The following is a 16524-nucleotide window of genomic DNA, read 5'->3' as shown; positions in this document are numbered from 1 at the left end:
TGCTGAGCTATCTCTCCCATCCCTCTAGCTCAGGTTTTTAGAAAATGAAGGGGTCCAAAAATAGATCAGTAGCATCAAAGAAAATTAAACGAATTAAGCACTGGTACACTAAGCGCTGCACAGCGAAGGCTGTTTGAGGGCCGCTGGGTTCAACTATTAGCACTCAGGTTTTGGATTAAATGCTGGTCATCTGTTACTGCCTACGTTCATAGTGGCTGTGTCGACCCTGGTGGCAGGGTGCAGACAGAGGGCACTGCACACAGGACTTTGTTAGAAAGACAACCCTGAGGCTGTGAACCCAGGGTCCAGTGCCAGTCTTCCTGGTAACTTCCATCCTGCCCACCAGCCTACGTTCTGACTCATCAAGTGCCATTGGTTGGGCAGGTTTTGTCAGGTCCTCCATACCCTTGTGACCCATGGGTCAGTGTGACACATTTTCAAGTAACACAAGGTGGAGTCAAGCACACCTGTGTCAGGATATTCGAGGAGACCTCTGGTAGTTAGGACTTGCTTTCAACATTGTTTTGACAAAAAATGGCTGGGCTTGTCCCTTCTTTCTCTTGGGAGGGATAACTTCGCTGTATTACTATTATTATTATTATTATTATTATTATTATTATTGTTATTGTTATTATTATTAAACTTATGAAGGACTAACTGGTCCCTTTGGGCAGCCTCCCCCTTTTCTCTTCTTGTTTTCACTTTCTTTCTTTCTTTCTTTCTTTCTCCTGGTCACAGGCTTTGCAGTGCATGCTGATCTCTCTCCAGGCAGAACTTGACATTCAAAGGTACTTGATGAAAATCGAGTCATCTCAGCGAGTTAGTACTCCATCTTCCCTTTTTCTGCACTGAGCTGCACCACATGTGTGTCCTTTCCATGCAACAGCTTGTGGTGTTCTGATAGCTATGACCGACTAAACCAGATTGCCTGTGTGTTCCCATTTACCCCAAGCATTGATGGGAGTGCTTGCAGCATTGAGAACCACGTGCATTGTTTGCAGTGCTGAGTGAGAGTGGGTGTCATTAGGATGAGCATTAACTGCATGCTTGCCTCAAAATAATGTATTTTCCATAAACTGGTTTGTCGAATGAGTGGTAATGCATAAGGCTGGGGTCTCTGCATGGTTTTTGAAAGATGGTCTCCCAGTGAGACCCCTCATCACCAACTGACAAGTCCTCTTGGGAGTAAACCAGAGTCTTTCACTCCTCTCAAAAATCTGGAATCACATGACTGACGTAATTCAGATCCAGCACTGCAACAATGCATCCAGGTCACTTAACTGACCCATGTTTCCATATTGCAATGATGGGAGCAGGAGCGCGTGTGTTGTTCTAGAACTTACTGAGCCCATGTGCCATTCTAAATGCTGTCCCCCAAGAGGGAAGGTGTACTGGGATTCCCTATTTTTGCAAATGAGGCACCGAGATTACATAATTTGCACGAGGCCATGGTGCTAGCTAGTGTCAGAGCTGCTGTTGCCTCCAGGCTGTCGAGCCCCAGCAATCAATTGTTCAGTTATTATTACTCATTTGACTTTAAGCTCAAGGCCCTCCACTTTATACTGAGTTAGACTGTTCAGGCTCCAAGAGATGGGAACAACCCCAATCATTTGGCTCACTGTTGGATAGCTGTGCCAACTAAAGCTGTGGCACATAGCCACCTACATACTTTCTGCCCCCCCCAACATGGGATAATTTATTTCCCCATTGTCTCCTGAATATGCACACATTGGAACCACAGCCCTTTACTGTGAGCCCCACATGTAAGAGCTCAGGAAGCGTCTGTCTAGCCTTCTAGAGAGGGGACCCCCCGCCCTTCTTGGTCAGCGTCAATGACAGCGCTGACCTCTTCACCTTCCCTTTTTAGATAATGGCCCCTTTGATCTTCTGTTTGGAACAACAAACTCAAATTAGAAAGTTCCTGCTCCAATAGGTAGACTTAAAAGTTAAATTTGGAGTCAGGCCTCATGGCACAGCCCTTTAATCCGGGAACTCTAGAGGCACAGGCAGGTAGGTGGATTTCTCTTAGAGCTACATAGTAACACCCCAACACACCATCGTTTAAAAGGTTAAATTTGGGCTTTACATACCCAAAAGCAACATTGTCATATCCCCACAGCTGCCCAGGTCTGACAGGTGTTTATCCTTAATTTCTTCCCATGAGTTCTTAACTGTTTTCGTATTTCCATAATGAATTTTGTAATTCATGCAAAAGAGAGGCTTCTACCACTTCCTTGCACATGTGTTACACACTGAACAGAAGCACAGAGGGGAAGGATGCTGCGTACCCTTAACTGTTTTTCACATTTTCAGGACTTAGATTTGATACTGTGGTGCGGGATTCTTTTTCTTATGTTTAAAAGAAGGAAATCTGTTCTCTTTTTCTTTTCCTTCCTTCCTTCCTTCCTTCCTTCCTTCCTTCCTTCCTTCCTTCCTTCCTTCCTTCCTTCCTTCCCTTTTGCTGTTGTTTGTTTCTTATTTGAGACAGTGTCTCGTTCTGTAGTCTTTGCTGACCTGGAACTTACTGTGTAGACTAGGCAAGCCTCAAATTTAAAGAGACTCATCCACTTGTCTCTGCCTTCTGAGGGCTAAGATTAAAGATGTCTGCTACCACACCCTACTCTTTTCTTTCTTTTTAGTTTATCAACGAATCACTGGGTATCTGAGGCCTCTTTCAAACTTTTTTTTTCTTTTCTATTTTGTTGCATTATAGATAAGGTACAACTATGGTAGTGGTTTTTGGAGACTCCACTGGAGTGGCAAGAGAATTAAGGTTGAAAATTGAAGACATTTGTTCTCCCCTTCAGTGAGTAACTCAGGTCCTCTGTGACATGAAGTTCTCTAGTTTGAAATTGGAAGTAGCCTTTCTACAGTCTTAGTAGCATGGGCACAGTAAGCCATTGGTGTGTCTTTCTAATCACCTTGAGATCCCATGAGTTGTGGGGCGGCCCCTTAAGGTAGGAAGCTGAGCTGAGCTGCTCAGAAGCTCTGAGAGAGCAGTACATGGGAAGGGTGGCTCAATGGTGTTTGCTTTGTGGAGTTCAGAGTTCACACATGCTGTCCTGTGAATCCTAAAACACTCCTCACCCTAACAATAGCAAGTCAATATTCTGATTATCTTAATTGTTTATTTTTTGTGGTCTGGAAATGGAACCCAAGGCCATATCCATGGTGGGCAAATAAACACTCCACCACTGAAATACACTCCCTATTCCTACCCCCACCCCTCCTCTGATTATGTCCTTTAGCTGAGAATTGATGTTCAGAAAGGTTTCAAGTATTTCACTAGTATGTTACATTGTTGGAATTAGTTTGGGTTCCACAAAACAGTGTGACCCAAGCCCAAAACTTTCATATTCTTAATCTTGTCTTTTGTCTGGTTTTTTCCCCCCTACTCTGGTACTTAACATAACAGACAAACAAAAGGAACAGGATCCCAGAAAGATAGTTGAAACTTTCAGAAAGTGATATTGTTTGCTTTTTGTTGTTTATTTTAGATGTATTTTGTTTGGGGGAGTTTTGCTTTGTTTTTGTTTAAATTGCAAGTCACTGCTGTGAAACTGAGCATGTGGTGGTTGGCCATGGTGGCGGTGGCAGGAGTGAGTATGAGGGTGGGCTTGGGTGTGGGTGGCTGTGCAGTGTAAGTATGTAAGCAACATCAAAAACTCTTCCTGGGATATCCAGAGAGGATCTGGCCACAGCGCTACTAGTTTGGTGGTCGGTCTCCTGCAACTCCCCGAGGCCATCTCTACTGTGGAGATGTTAGGACAAGTAACACTACTGTCACCGTCTGTGCTTACACTGCAATTGGACCATTGTTACAAGGGGAAAAAAAAAAAAAGCCTAATTGGTTCCACAATGATCCAACTCTTCTTTAGAGTCTCCACCTCTGGCCTAGGGCCTCACATCCTCCGGAAAGGCATTAAAACCTAGGCCATAGAGTTGGGGGTTGGGAGTTGGGGGTTGGGGGCTGGGAGTTGGGGGTGTCTAAAAACGGCCTTTGCTAGGAGGCTTCTAAGGTGAGTCTTCCTTTCAGATTGTATTCTATTTAGAATTTCAATGCCTGCAAGCAGGTCCCTCTCCTTTCATCCTGAGGAACAGCAATCCCCACAGACACCTTTTATCCCAGAGCCTTTTAAAATGCATTCCTGTCTCTGGATTCCAGAGGCATCCACAGCTGTGTTCCAGCAGCAGCTAGTGAGGACCTTGGAGCCTCCGTGGCTTGTTCAAGCCCTTGCTTGTTTGTTATGCATACACCACTTGTTTCACATCGAGGGAGGAAGGGATACAGTAATTGATTACAGGTCATAGACAATAAAGGGAAGCCTCACCAAAGCAGGAAGCAGAGTCCCAAAAGTCCACCCTGTGATTGGCTGGAAATCGAGTCCTGCTGCTTCCTAACTGACCTGCTGTGTTTTACAAAATTCTTCTTAAAAGACAAGGAAATACCTACTCGTGCTCCAGGAGGCAAAAGAGTTTTCTTGCTTTAATATATAAAAGAAACAGTGTTGTTTTCCTTCTTCTTAAAACAGACAGAGTTGGATATCACAGGCAGGGTTGGCAAGCAGACCGCAGGCAGCATGGCTCACTTGGCCTTTTATTTTGTATCTGAAATAAAAAGGGAGGGGCAGCAGCACAGAACAGCCTCACCCATGCACATCTGAAAGGATCAGGAAGATCAGGGTCTGAGCTGGTGAGATCCAGATGTGGAACTTGCTGATGACCTCACTTCCCAGCAGCATGGATAGATGCTTGGTAAGGATGTGGAAAGCTGGGCCCTGGGGCTTTAAGTAGCTCCCACCTCAAGGTTGCTCTGTGGAGAAATCAGAAGTCCATCCTAAGAGTAACTGCAAACACGGGCTATGTCTCGTCACAAGTGTGACACCAGAAGGGGAGTGGGCAGGTTGACATCGAATCCTGGTAGATGAGATAGCTGTCCTGCATTCTAACCAGGTGAGGTGTCTGTGTTATGTCTGGTCTGCAATGCAATAAACTTGAGCAGCAACCAAGGGAGCACCAAAGCACTTAAAGAAAAAAAACATAAAACACCAGAATCACCCCAGCTACACACAACAAAAGGTTTTATAGTCCAGAATATACTCTCTCTCTCTCTCTCTCTCTCTCTCTCTCTCTCTCTCTCTCTCTCTTGCTAAAATGCCGAATATACCTGGAGTCAAACTTAAAGGTCCCAGTTAAGGCAGCGACATCAGAACTACAGACTTGCAAGTCTGTCTGTTTATAAGGTGAGTGCCACATGCATATCCAAAATGGTCTTGTTGGCTTTGGTTCCTCTCTCCTGGCTGTATCTAGTTTGGAGCTGATACGCCATTGCAGTTCTGGTGTTAGACCCCCGGAAAAACTCAGGCCTCCGGAGTCTAAGCCCAGGACCAAGGCCACCCCAATCACCAGGCGGATTCGAAAGCTTGATGCAAACTGCATGAGCCTTTATTGTTGTTTAATGAGCTAACCCCATGTTAGCTCGGGTCTTTCACCCACCAGCCATGGCAGATGGCTAGCAAAGACAACTCGAAGGGGCTGCATAGAGATCTTGTAGGGCAGCGTAAGGGGAGTGTCTAGGGGTATCCACAGGCTCAGGATTGGTGTGCCTCCAGGCTTGGAGGGCTTGCCCTGTATTGATTGGCCAATTGGTTGTTATGGGCCATAGGCCTTCCCAGGGTGGTTGCTATGCTCTGCGCGTCATTGCTGTGCACTTGTCCGTAAAGCACACTCAGAGCCGTAAGTTAAAGCATAGCACCACCAGCTAACTTCTGATTGGTTCCTTGCCACGAGGCAGGGATCTGACTTTCTAGTGACTAGGACTAGGACAAGGTCAGACAAGCTGTTATGGCTCTGATTTGGAGAAAACATGTCACTCATAATGCCATAATGCCAACCCTGGAAGAAAACCAATGTTAGTATTTAGGTATGAGGCTTCTATTTCTTACACTGTACAAGAAATGTTCTCTGTAAACACCTTTGTTGTGCTTAGTATTCCAGACTGTGAACACATTGAATTTTGCTAATCACCTTGTAAATTGTTCCTAGACTCACTGATTCAGTTAAGGATGGAATGTGTACACATCTGTACCGACAACCCTACAATTTTCTTCCTTTAAACAACAACAAAAAACTTTTTTTTTTTTTTTTTTGGTTTTCTGAGACAGGGTTTCTCTGTGTAACAGTCCTGGCTGTCCTGGAACAAGCTCTGTAGAGCAGGCTGGCCTCAAACTCACTGAGATCCACCTGCCTCTGCCTCCCAAGTGCTGGGATTAAAGGCATGCGCCACCACTACAAGGTTCAATTTTTTTTTTTTTTGAATGACATCTATTTTGTGTGCTCCTGTGATCAAACACATGTGTTGATACATGTGTGAAGGTCAGAGGACAACTTGCAGGAGTCTGTTCCCTCTTTCCATCACGTGGGTCTGAGGATTGAATTCATGTGATCACATTTATCAGTCAAGTGCCTTTCACCTACTAAGGCATTTGTTCTCTACCTGTGAGGTGTGACCCCTTTAGGAGGCAAATGTGCGACATCCTGCATATCAGATATTTACATTACCATTGATGACAATAGCAAAAAAAAAAAAAAAAAAAAAAGACTACAGTTAGGAAGTAACAACAAAAATCATTTTATGGCTGGGGGTTACTACAAGAGGAACTGTATTAAGGGTCAAAGTATTAGGATGGTTGAACCACTGCTCTAAGCCATCTTGCGGGTTCCACATTTTTCTTAATCTTTCTAAATTAAACTGATCTTGGCTTGGCTTCCAGCTTTTGAGAAACATTCTCCTGGTATTCAAGGGGAGCACTGTGCCCTTAGGTGGGGTCATAAAGAAATCTTGGGAGCCCAGTAAAGCTGGGTAAGGGCTCTGTACCATGTGATTGCAGACAGCCACATGGGATATATTTTGCTAAGCTTCCAGAGTAAGCACCCAAGCACACCTCACACCCGGCTTCCAATCAGGAGTCCTTTTTTTGCAGATGGAAGTCAGGTCTCTCCAACTTAAAGAACATATCAGTGTCACCATCAGTGACTCCTGACTATCATTCTCCCCTTGGTCCTGAAAGGTCATCCATTCCCTTCTTCATACCCCGTTAGTAACTTCCACATCCTCCAGATTCATTCTCAGACATTTACCTTTCAGAGGGTAAAAGTAGCACACAAGGGTGGTCTCAGAGGCCATGTTTGTAGCCTAGTATTCCTTACAGGCACATCGACCCTGCTGCAGCAAACAGGCGACTCCACAGGTTTGTAGGTGACCATGTCATAGCATATTGTCAAAAGGTTGGACACTTCTGTTTAGAGGACTAAGGCATACCTCTTTGTACTAGAGCTGTCCTTGTCATCTGCTTCCAGGCTTCTATAGGAAGGGACTTGCATTGCCCAAGCAGGAGGCCCCATCCTTGTTAGTGACCAGGGGCAAGTTGTTGCATGCACAGATGCCTGGGATGACTCTGGGCAGACTGTCTATGGGCAGTGAGAGTAGTTGGCACTCCAGCCCTCCCTCTGATCCGACAATGAAATAGACGTGAAAGAGAAAATGCAGTTGTACTTTGCTCCACTGCTGATTCGTCAGATTTCACTCCAGACCAAACATGGATGTTTTCACAGGTGAAACATGAATAATGTCTGGGCACTCTGGGTGGAAGAGGGGGAAAAGCATTGATATACTAGCCTTGAAGAAACAGGGTATGGGCAGAGTTTATCAGGGAAAATCCATCAAAATAAATCCTAGAGGAAAACTATTAACCTTTGTCTAAACAAGAGAATGGAAATACTGACTTTTCAGAGCTCAAGTAAAGATAGTTGAAGAACCTCAGGAAAGTTGGAAGCTGCCATTCAAATAAGGGCTTGAACTTAAATTCCCATCTTTCTATGGGGCCTGGAAGTTCTGCATTGCAGGAAACCTGTCATGTGTCCTGACTCCCAATATGAAACACCCAGGAAGACACCAGGCACTCCATTTTGAATGGGTTTGTGCCTTCTTCTTAACTGACAGCCAGGCTGTTTAGTGCATATGCCCATCTTTATTTTTTTTCCTTTAAGTTTTATTTATTTATCTACCTATTATATGGTGTTCTGCCTGCATGTATCCCTGCAGGCTAGGAGAGGGTACCAGATTTCATTATAGATGGTTGTGAGCCACCACATGGTTGCTGGGAATTGAACTCAGGACCTCTCCAAGAGCAGCCAGTCGTCTTAAGCGCTGAGCCATCTCTCCAGCCCCTCCCATCTCTGAGTTTATAGAGTTGAGACCATCTGACAGTTACAAGATTGTTCTAGAACTGCACTTCTTTCTTACGTTTATATCACAGTTCTCACGTCCACTGATGTTTTCAGTGTGTTCCCCACCTTGGCTGTCATCACAACAATGGTGCTGAGGGACCCAGTGGTCCAGGCTTTAATTTTTCTGGCCAAGAGTCACAGAGGCTATGGGAAACAGCAAGAAGCCATAGCTTAGGGCTGGCTGCTCCCAAGGGGCACCTGGCTGTGGTCCCAGAACTTAGCTGAGAATGATAGGTGCCTGGGTCGGAGGGCAAAGACCTCAGTGGATGCTGCCACCCAGGGTGGGTGTCTGAAAGGACGGGGGCCCAGAAAGTCTGGTTTGCTTTACAGAGCTCTAAGTCTTCCTTTCCGTCTCCAGTTACAATCTCAAAGACTTAATGAGAAGAAAGGGATGAGAATGGGGGACAGCTGATCACACTGTGGACCACGGAAAGGACTATGTCCGTAGTAACTGAGTTGTCTTCAAAGGTGAGGTATTGATGAGGCAAGGATGAAAGAGAAAACTAAAATCCATGCTTGATTCATTGCATGATAATCTCTTAACTTTGCTCCTAGCAACTAGACAGTTCTCTTCAGTTCAAGTGAAAATTTTGACTAGGGTGAGCTTAAAGTTTCTTAAGTGCAAGGCATCATGATTCATCAAAGAAGGAGGCAATTAACAAGGACCAGGAATGAGTCATTCTGAATACATTTGCATTGTGTTTCCTAGTTCTCTGTGGCAAATTGGGCATCCATTAGAATGAAGGAAATGTTCATTAAGGCAATGTTGACTTTTCTTTTCAAAGCAGACTGCAATCTGAATACTTTGGCTAACCAGACATCCCACTGTTCTGACAATTAGCATATTATTTAAAGCTTAGTTTCAGGTTTGTTTTTCTGGACCTCAGTGTTTCAGTTTAGAGCTTAAAAGGTCTGAAAATCAGAATGAATAAACATTGAAGATTACATCTTTGACTTCCTTTCCTCTTTGGCCATGGTGTTCAAATGTAACAGTATCACACACACACACACACACACACACACACACACACACACACACACACACACACACACACACACACAGAGCCAGGTGCGGCAGCACATGCCTGAGGAGGCAGACGAAGGGGGATCTCTGAGTTTGAGGCCAGCCTGGTCTACAAATCTAGTTCCAGAATAGTCAGGACTGTTATACAGAGAAACCCTGTCTCAAAAACCAAAAATGTGTGTGTGTGTGTGTGTGTGTGTGTGTGTGTGTGTGTGTGTGTGTGTGTACTTTTTTTTTTCGGTTTTTTCAAGACACTGTGGCTTTGAAGGCTGTCCTGGAACTAGCTCTTGTAGACCAGGCTGGTCTCGAACTCACAGAGATCTACCTGCCTCTGCCTCCTGAGTGCTGGGATTAAAGGCGTGCACCACCAATGCCCGGCCACATGGGTTCTTGTACATATGGAAGCCAGAGGTCAACATCAGGAGTTTTCTTCAGTTGCTATCTTATCTACCTTGGTTTTTATTGAGATAGGGTCTCTTCCTGAACTGAAGCTTGCCAGCTATTTGGCCAGGCAAGCCAGCAGGTCCTCCTGTCTCTCCCTCTCAGTGCTAAGAGAAGGTGTGGACCACTGTGTCAGCTTTTATATACATTCTGGGGAACTGAACTCAGGTCCAAGTATTTGTGCAGTGAGCACATTCCCAGCTGAGCCATCTCCCAGGCCCTATTCTTTTCCTGTATTTATAATGATGCTATGGGTGGTATATGGTGTGTGTTTGTTTTGTTTAGTTTTGGGTTAAAACATGCTGTGTTTAAACTATGCATGCTACCTCTGAGCCATAAGGTGGGATCTCCTTTGACTGTTGTTTTCATTGCCTCAGACTTTGTAAACCTAAGCAGCATTCCTCTATATTATAATGCCCTCTAGTTGCTTGATGCTGTTTGCTTAGTCTCTGGAGAATGAAGTGCTCTCCCTGGCTGTTGTCCATGTTATGAATCTGAGTAGTGAAGCAGCCTGGATGGGGTGGGGGTGGGGGGAGCTACTACTAGAATTGGTGTTGGACCATTGATCATTTGTTAATGATCTGGAAACAGTGAAAGAACGAAACTGGAACTAACAGCCGAACTAGTTGTACATCTCACTCCCCCTCTACCCCACTCCCACTGGTGACTGGAAACAGAAAGCCACAGAGCTGCTTACTCGGGCAATGGGCCTGAGCCTGTCCTTTGTGATCCACCACAAGCCTGTGTTGTCCCTTCTCTGCATCACTTTCCTGGTCTGTTTCAACCATACACAGTAAATTCTCTGACCCAGGGTGGTTTCTGAGAAAAAGAATTTGATTTTAGTCATGCCTAGGTGGCTACTGATTGGTCCAGTTGAGGGAGAGAGCTTATTGCAACCCAGCATCTGCTATTCTCAAGCTCTACTTTGCCTATCTGCCCTTTAATTTTTATTTTTTAATACTGCAGTATTGAGGATGGATTCCTGAGCCTTAAGTATACTTGGCAAGGCATCCATCTGGCCACTGATCCGTCCTCAATACCACCATCTCTACAAGCCTGCAGTTCTTCTCTCCTGCCCTCTCATGGCATGCTCACACAGCTCTTCTTCTATGACTCTTTTTGTTGTTTGTTTTTAGATGGGCCTAGATTGGCCTCCCACTTGAGTTTGCTATGTAGCTGAGGATGACCTTGGACTTCTGAGCCTTCTACCTCCACCTCTCAAATGCTAAGTGGTGTCACCAAGCACACTTCATGTAGTACTGGGGAGTGGACCTATAACTTCGTATGTGCTAGGCACGACCTGGCCCCAGCTCCTGGATATGCACTTCTTGGCTCCTAAAATACACCTTGTATGCTGGGTACAGGCAGAGTGGCCCAAACACATTGTTTTCAATATATCGGATTATGGGGTCTCTAATACCAGGGCCGGCAATTTCCATTGTCTTCTCTGAGGGCTGAAGACATCTCAGCAGTGAGCTAGCATCTAAGGGGAGGGTGCAGGGTGGTGATCCACCACAAGCCTGTGTTGTCACTTCTCTGAATCACTTTCCTGGTCTGTTTCAACCATACACAGTAAATTCTCTGACCCAGGGTGGTTTCTGAGAAAAAGAATTTGATTTTAGTCATGCCTACGTGGCTACTGATTGGTCCAGTTGAGGGAGAGGAGACTGCTAATGTGCAGGGATAGTTTTCAACAAGAAACTGAATGACATAAAAGTCAAGAGAAGTATACCTTTAGAACCAAAGAGTTTATATATAGGAAGTTAGAAGAAAATATCAGCCTTTTTATCTCTGTTTTTATATTCACTTACTACTGTGATGACCCTGAACAAGCCATAGAGATTTGATGTTTCATTTTCTTCAAAGATTATTGCCAATTGCAATGGAAAATAGCAACTCATCACATGTAGCGTGCCAACCACAGGCTGCTAGGACGGCCACAGCAGAGGTGATAAATGCAGCCACATCTCTTAAAGGAATATTGGTTCTTGCTATTTTGCTAGGCTAAATGAATTCTCCTCTTCACCTCCCCGCCTCTCTGGTTATGTCACATCTAGCACAAGATTCTGATTAGCATAACTCGGAGGCTCAGCCATTAGTGACCATAGCCATTGCTCCAAGTCTTGGTGAGGTAGATGATTGAGATAATATGCTTGGTCTGATCCCAGACTGAAAGAAAAACAGTCACGAAGAGTATCAGTTCCCCATAATAGGAGCCAACTTCATAAAAAGTAAATTGGGAAATAATCTGCTTTGGAAACTTGCATATGAAAACGAACCTAAAGGGGCAATTTGCCTGTTAATGGCGTTGTTTCTGGCTGGGATCTTGGTTCATAATCTCATTGGCTTGTAATGGTTGAGTTTCATTTGGATATGCAGGAATCTCTGGAAGGCACATCCCTGGGGGTCAGAGGAGGGGAAGAATTGACTTTATGTTTCCCTCTGTGGGAGGGTCCTGTGAGTTGCTATGAAGTGTGGCTGTCTAGGTAATGCAATAGGAGACAAAGCATGCCATCTTTATAAGGGTCCCCTAGTGGTATCACGCACAATTGTGACATCATTCAAGGATCAGTAGGTAAATCATTAAAGCAGGGAAGGCAACATAATTTTCTCTTGATTTTAAAGAGGAATAAGAGACACATCAAGTGTCTCTTGATTTAAAAAAAATCATAAAATGTTTCTAGATATCCCCAGAAGATCCTGAAACATGTGCAGATCACTGAATAAAGCAAGGTTCCAGATGGCTGCACAGGTCACATGTCCAGGAAGCCTCAGTGCCTTGACTTAAGTGCCTGGTGGCATCCTTAGGCAGCAAGAAAGAAATCAAGGAATGGGACAAGACAGGGTTTTTCTGTGTTGCCCCTGGCTGTCCAGGATCACATTATAAAGACCACACTGGCCTCAAACTAAAAGATCTGACTGTCTCTGCCTTCCAAGTGCTGGGATCAAAGGTGTACACCACCACACTCAACCTTCCCCCTTCTCCTTAATGTATGTCTCTTTCTGGATTATAAATACCATGAAGAAGGAAGTCATGTCTGTTTGCTGTATCATTCTGTCCTTAGTCACAACCAGAGTGCCTGGAGCATAGTGGGGATCTCATGGGTACTCATTAAAATGAGAATGAATGTACCACACAATTCATATTTATACTTACATCATAATTCTTCACACACATCACCAATTAAATCAGATGCTATTTGGCATCTCCCAATGCTAACCATCCTTCTGACTTCTGGACAATACGCACCCCCATCACTTATGTGCAGGGAGTATTTTAGACTAATAGATAACAAGCATTTTACATACTTACTCCCTAGCATAGCAGTCTAAACAGGTAATTCACAGGGAAATTCAATTAGGCAGTGTGTGGGTGGGGTTATCAACTGTCTGTTGATTAACAAGGGAGATAAAAACAACAACAACAAAGCTAGACAACTTACTAAGGGTCTTCTGCCTCAGAATAGAAATAATCAACAGTGTTATTAATATCTCCCTCACAGTGTTATCTTACTGAATTTTTAAGCATATTTTTGTTTGTTTCATTCATTGTTTTGATTTGCTTGCTCATTTGTTTGTTTTGTTTTTCAAGACAGGGGTTCTCTGTGTAGTCTTGGCTGCCATGGAACATACTCCATAACCCAGGCTATCCTCAAACACAGAGATCTGCCTGTCCCTGCCTTCTGAGTACTAGGGTTAAGCAACCATGCCTAGGAAAGAGTAAATCAATTTACTTAATCCATGAGTATGAGTTCGAACCTGCATATGTGCCTGTGCATGCACCTTTTGCGTACCTGATGCTTGGAGAGGCCAGAAGAGGGAGTCCCCTGGAACTGGAGTTACAGGTGGTTATGTGCTGCTGTGTGGGTCCTGAGAATTGAACCTGTATCCTTTGGAATAGCAGCCAGTGAATATTATTAACCCTTGAGCCATCTCCCCAGCCCCTGGAATCAGTTCTTTATAGAATACTGTGAAGAACTGGTTGTGTCCAGTTTACCGTGGTGTGAACCTAATATCTACATTGGGCACCTAGAAATGTGCACAGCCCCAGCTTTTGTGCCTTAATGGTGAGCATCTGTTTGGCAAAGGTAGCAGTTCTCCATCATTCTTTCCTATAGTGCAAATTTGTCCCCAACCTACATGAAATGACATTTAAGGTAGGTGTCCATTGACCACAAATCTTAATAGGATCATTGAGGACGATTTGTTTTTTTCAGGAATTTACACTACTGACGCCCAGAGTTGTCCTTCTGGTGGTTTTCTTCCTGGTCACAGCTGGCATTCGAAATATCATGGCAATAATAAACTGATAATAATAATAATAATAATAATAATAATAATGATGATGATGATGATGATGATGATAATAATGCTTTCTTTAAAATGTTTTTTACAGACAAAAAGCCCTAAGCTGTCTCACAGTCCGCAACCTCCCAGTTTGGGGGATCCAGTTGAGCATTTGTCAGAGACATCTGGTGACTCTTTGGAAGCCATGTCTGAGGGGGATGTCCCAAGCCCTTTCACCAGAGGAAGTCGGACTCGAGCGAGCCTTCCTGTGGTGAGGTCAACCAACCAAACAAAAGAAAGATCCCTGGGTAAGCTTCAAAAGGCACCTTCATGTGCTGCTTTCTTCCTGCATGTGTGCACGTGTGTGTGTGTGTGTGTGTGTGTGTGTGTGTATGTGTGTGTGTGTGTGCTTCTGAATCTTGGCCCCCAACTCAGGTAGCAGTTTGATCTTACTCTACAAGCGCTGACCCTGGAAAACTTCCATGCCTTAATATTGTGTTAACTTTCCATCCCTGACAATTCCCTGAGATAACTGGTGTATGAGGAAGAAAGGATTATTTTGGTTCACTGTTTTAGAGATTTTAGTCCAGTAGTTCCCAACCTTCCTCATGCTGCTACCCTTTAACACAGTTCCTTCTGTTGTGGTGTGTCCACCCACCATAAAATTATTTTCATTGCTACTCCATAACTGTAATGTTGCTACTGTTATGAATCATAATGTAAATATCTGATGTGCAGGTGATCTGATATGTGACCCCAATGGGGTTGTGACTCACAGATTGAGAATCACTGCTATAGTTCATGTTTCACTGGTTCTGTTGCTTTGCTTTGGGGCCTGTGGGAAGGCAAGAATTATGGAGGACCGAGCTGCTCACCTCATGGCTTCCCGGAAGCAGGAAGGATGCCTGCATTTCCCTAATCTATTTCTTTATTCCTATGAGGAGAATAGACATCATGGTGGTGCCTGTGGTAAGACAGCGCTTTGGCTGGGGTGCAGATAGGGAAAGGAAGGGCCAAGGGTCTCCAGTGATCTTTCTTCTACTTGATCACACTGTCTCAGGGGGCCATCACCTCCTAGGAATGCTGTAGGTTGATAGAGAAGTCCTTTACCTATAGGTCTTTGTGGGGACACTTAAGATCTAAACCAAAATGAGTATCAAGTTGGGCTGGTTGGTTTAGGTCAACTTGACAAAAGAAGGAAGTCTCAATTAAGAAAACACCTCCATAAAATCAGGCATTAGGCAAAACTGTGAGGAGTGTTCTTAATTAGTGATTGATGTAGAAGGGCTCAGCCCACTGTGGGTGGTGCCATCCCTGTGCTGGTGGTTCTGGGTTCTATAAGAAAACTAGCTGAGGCCGGGTGTTGGTGGCTCACACCTTTAATCCCAGCACTCGGAGGCAGAGGCTGGTGGATTTCTGTGAGTTCAAGGCCAGCCTGGTCTCCAGGATAGGCTCCAAAGCTGCACAGAGAAACCCTGTCTCGAAAAACCAAAAAAGAAAAAAGAAAACAAGCTGAACAAGTCTTGTGGAGCAAGTCAGTAAGCAGAGCACCCCTCCAAGGCCTCTGCATCAGCTCCTGCCTCCAGGCTCCTTCCCTGTTGAGTTCCTGTCTTGACTTCTTTTGTTGATGAACAATGATATAGATGTGTAAGTCAAATAAACCCTTTCCTTCCCAAGTTGCTTTGGTCATGGTGTTTCATCACAGCAATAGTAACCCTACCTAGGATATAAGTGTTATACCTTTTCTGAGGCATTGGCTGAGGTCCAGGCTGTAGCTGGGGCTGGCCACATTCTGAGTTCTCTAGGATTAACAACTTTAGCCACCACCTTGCTAGTACTTGCCAGTGTTCCTGGACAAGGCAACACCAAGGGGTGAACTCCCAGAGAACCTCTTTCCATCCCCCAGACCCCACCCCAGTCCCAGAAGACACAGTGATTTGGGGAGGAACCCTGAGAGGTCACTTTTCTCAGCCTCAGGATGTCTCAGGCAGTGTGAGGAGGAGCACACTGCTCTCAAGCAGGAATACAAGGCTGCTCTCACCTCCTGGTTTGATGACATGGACGGACGGAGGGTTTCTCAGGTGTGAGGCTTGACTCTCCTTTCAACAAAACTACCCAAGAGGCAGAAGATCTCTTTTTGCCTTTACCACGGGTGTATTTCTGTACTCCCCCTTCCCCCATTAGAAGTTCTCTTTCTATCTTCGTTTGCATTTTTGTGTTCTTCTCCCTACCTCCTTAACAAAATGTGAAGGTTATAGGGTTTAGACCTTCTTGCCCACTGCACCGGTGTTTCATGTGACTCACCTGCTATTTTAAGGGTTTCACCCAATACTTCTGTTTGCACACAGGTAGAATTGCAGGGAGAGGGGACAGAAAAGGGGCCAATATAGAAGACAACTGAATTCTGCCGTGTAAAACCTAGCAAATTGTTGCTGGAAGGTTATGGAGAAGATAGGTGTAAGCTGGTACCTTGATATTGTTTC

Source organism: Cricetulus griseus, chromosome 3 (assembly GCF_003668045.3).
Source record: "Cricetulus griseus strain 17A/GY chromosome 3, alternate assembly CriGri-PICRH-1.0, whole genome shotgun sequence".
Classification (NCBI taxonomy): Eukaryota; Metazoa; Chordata; class Mammalia; order Rodentia; family Cricetidae; genus Cricetulus; species Cricetulus griseus.
This window is presented reverse-complemented; position numbering follows the sequence as displayed.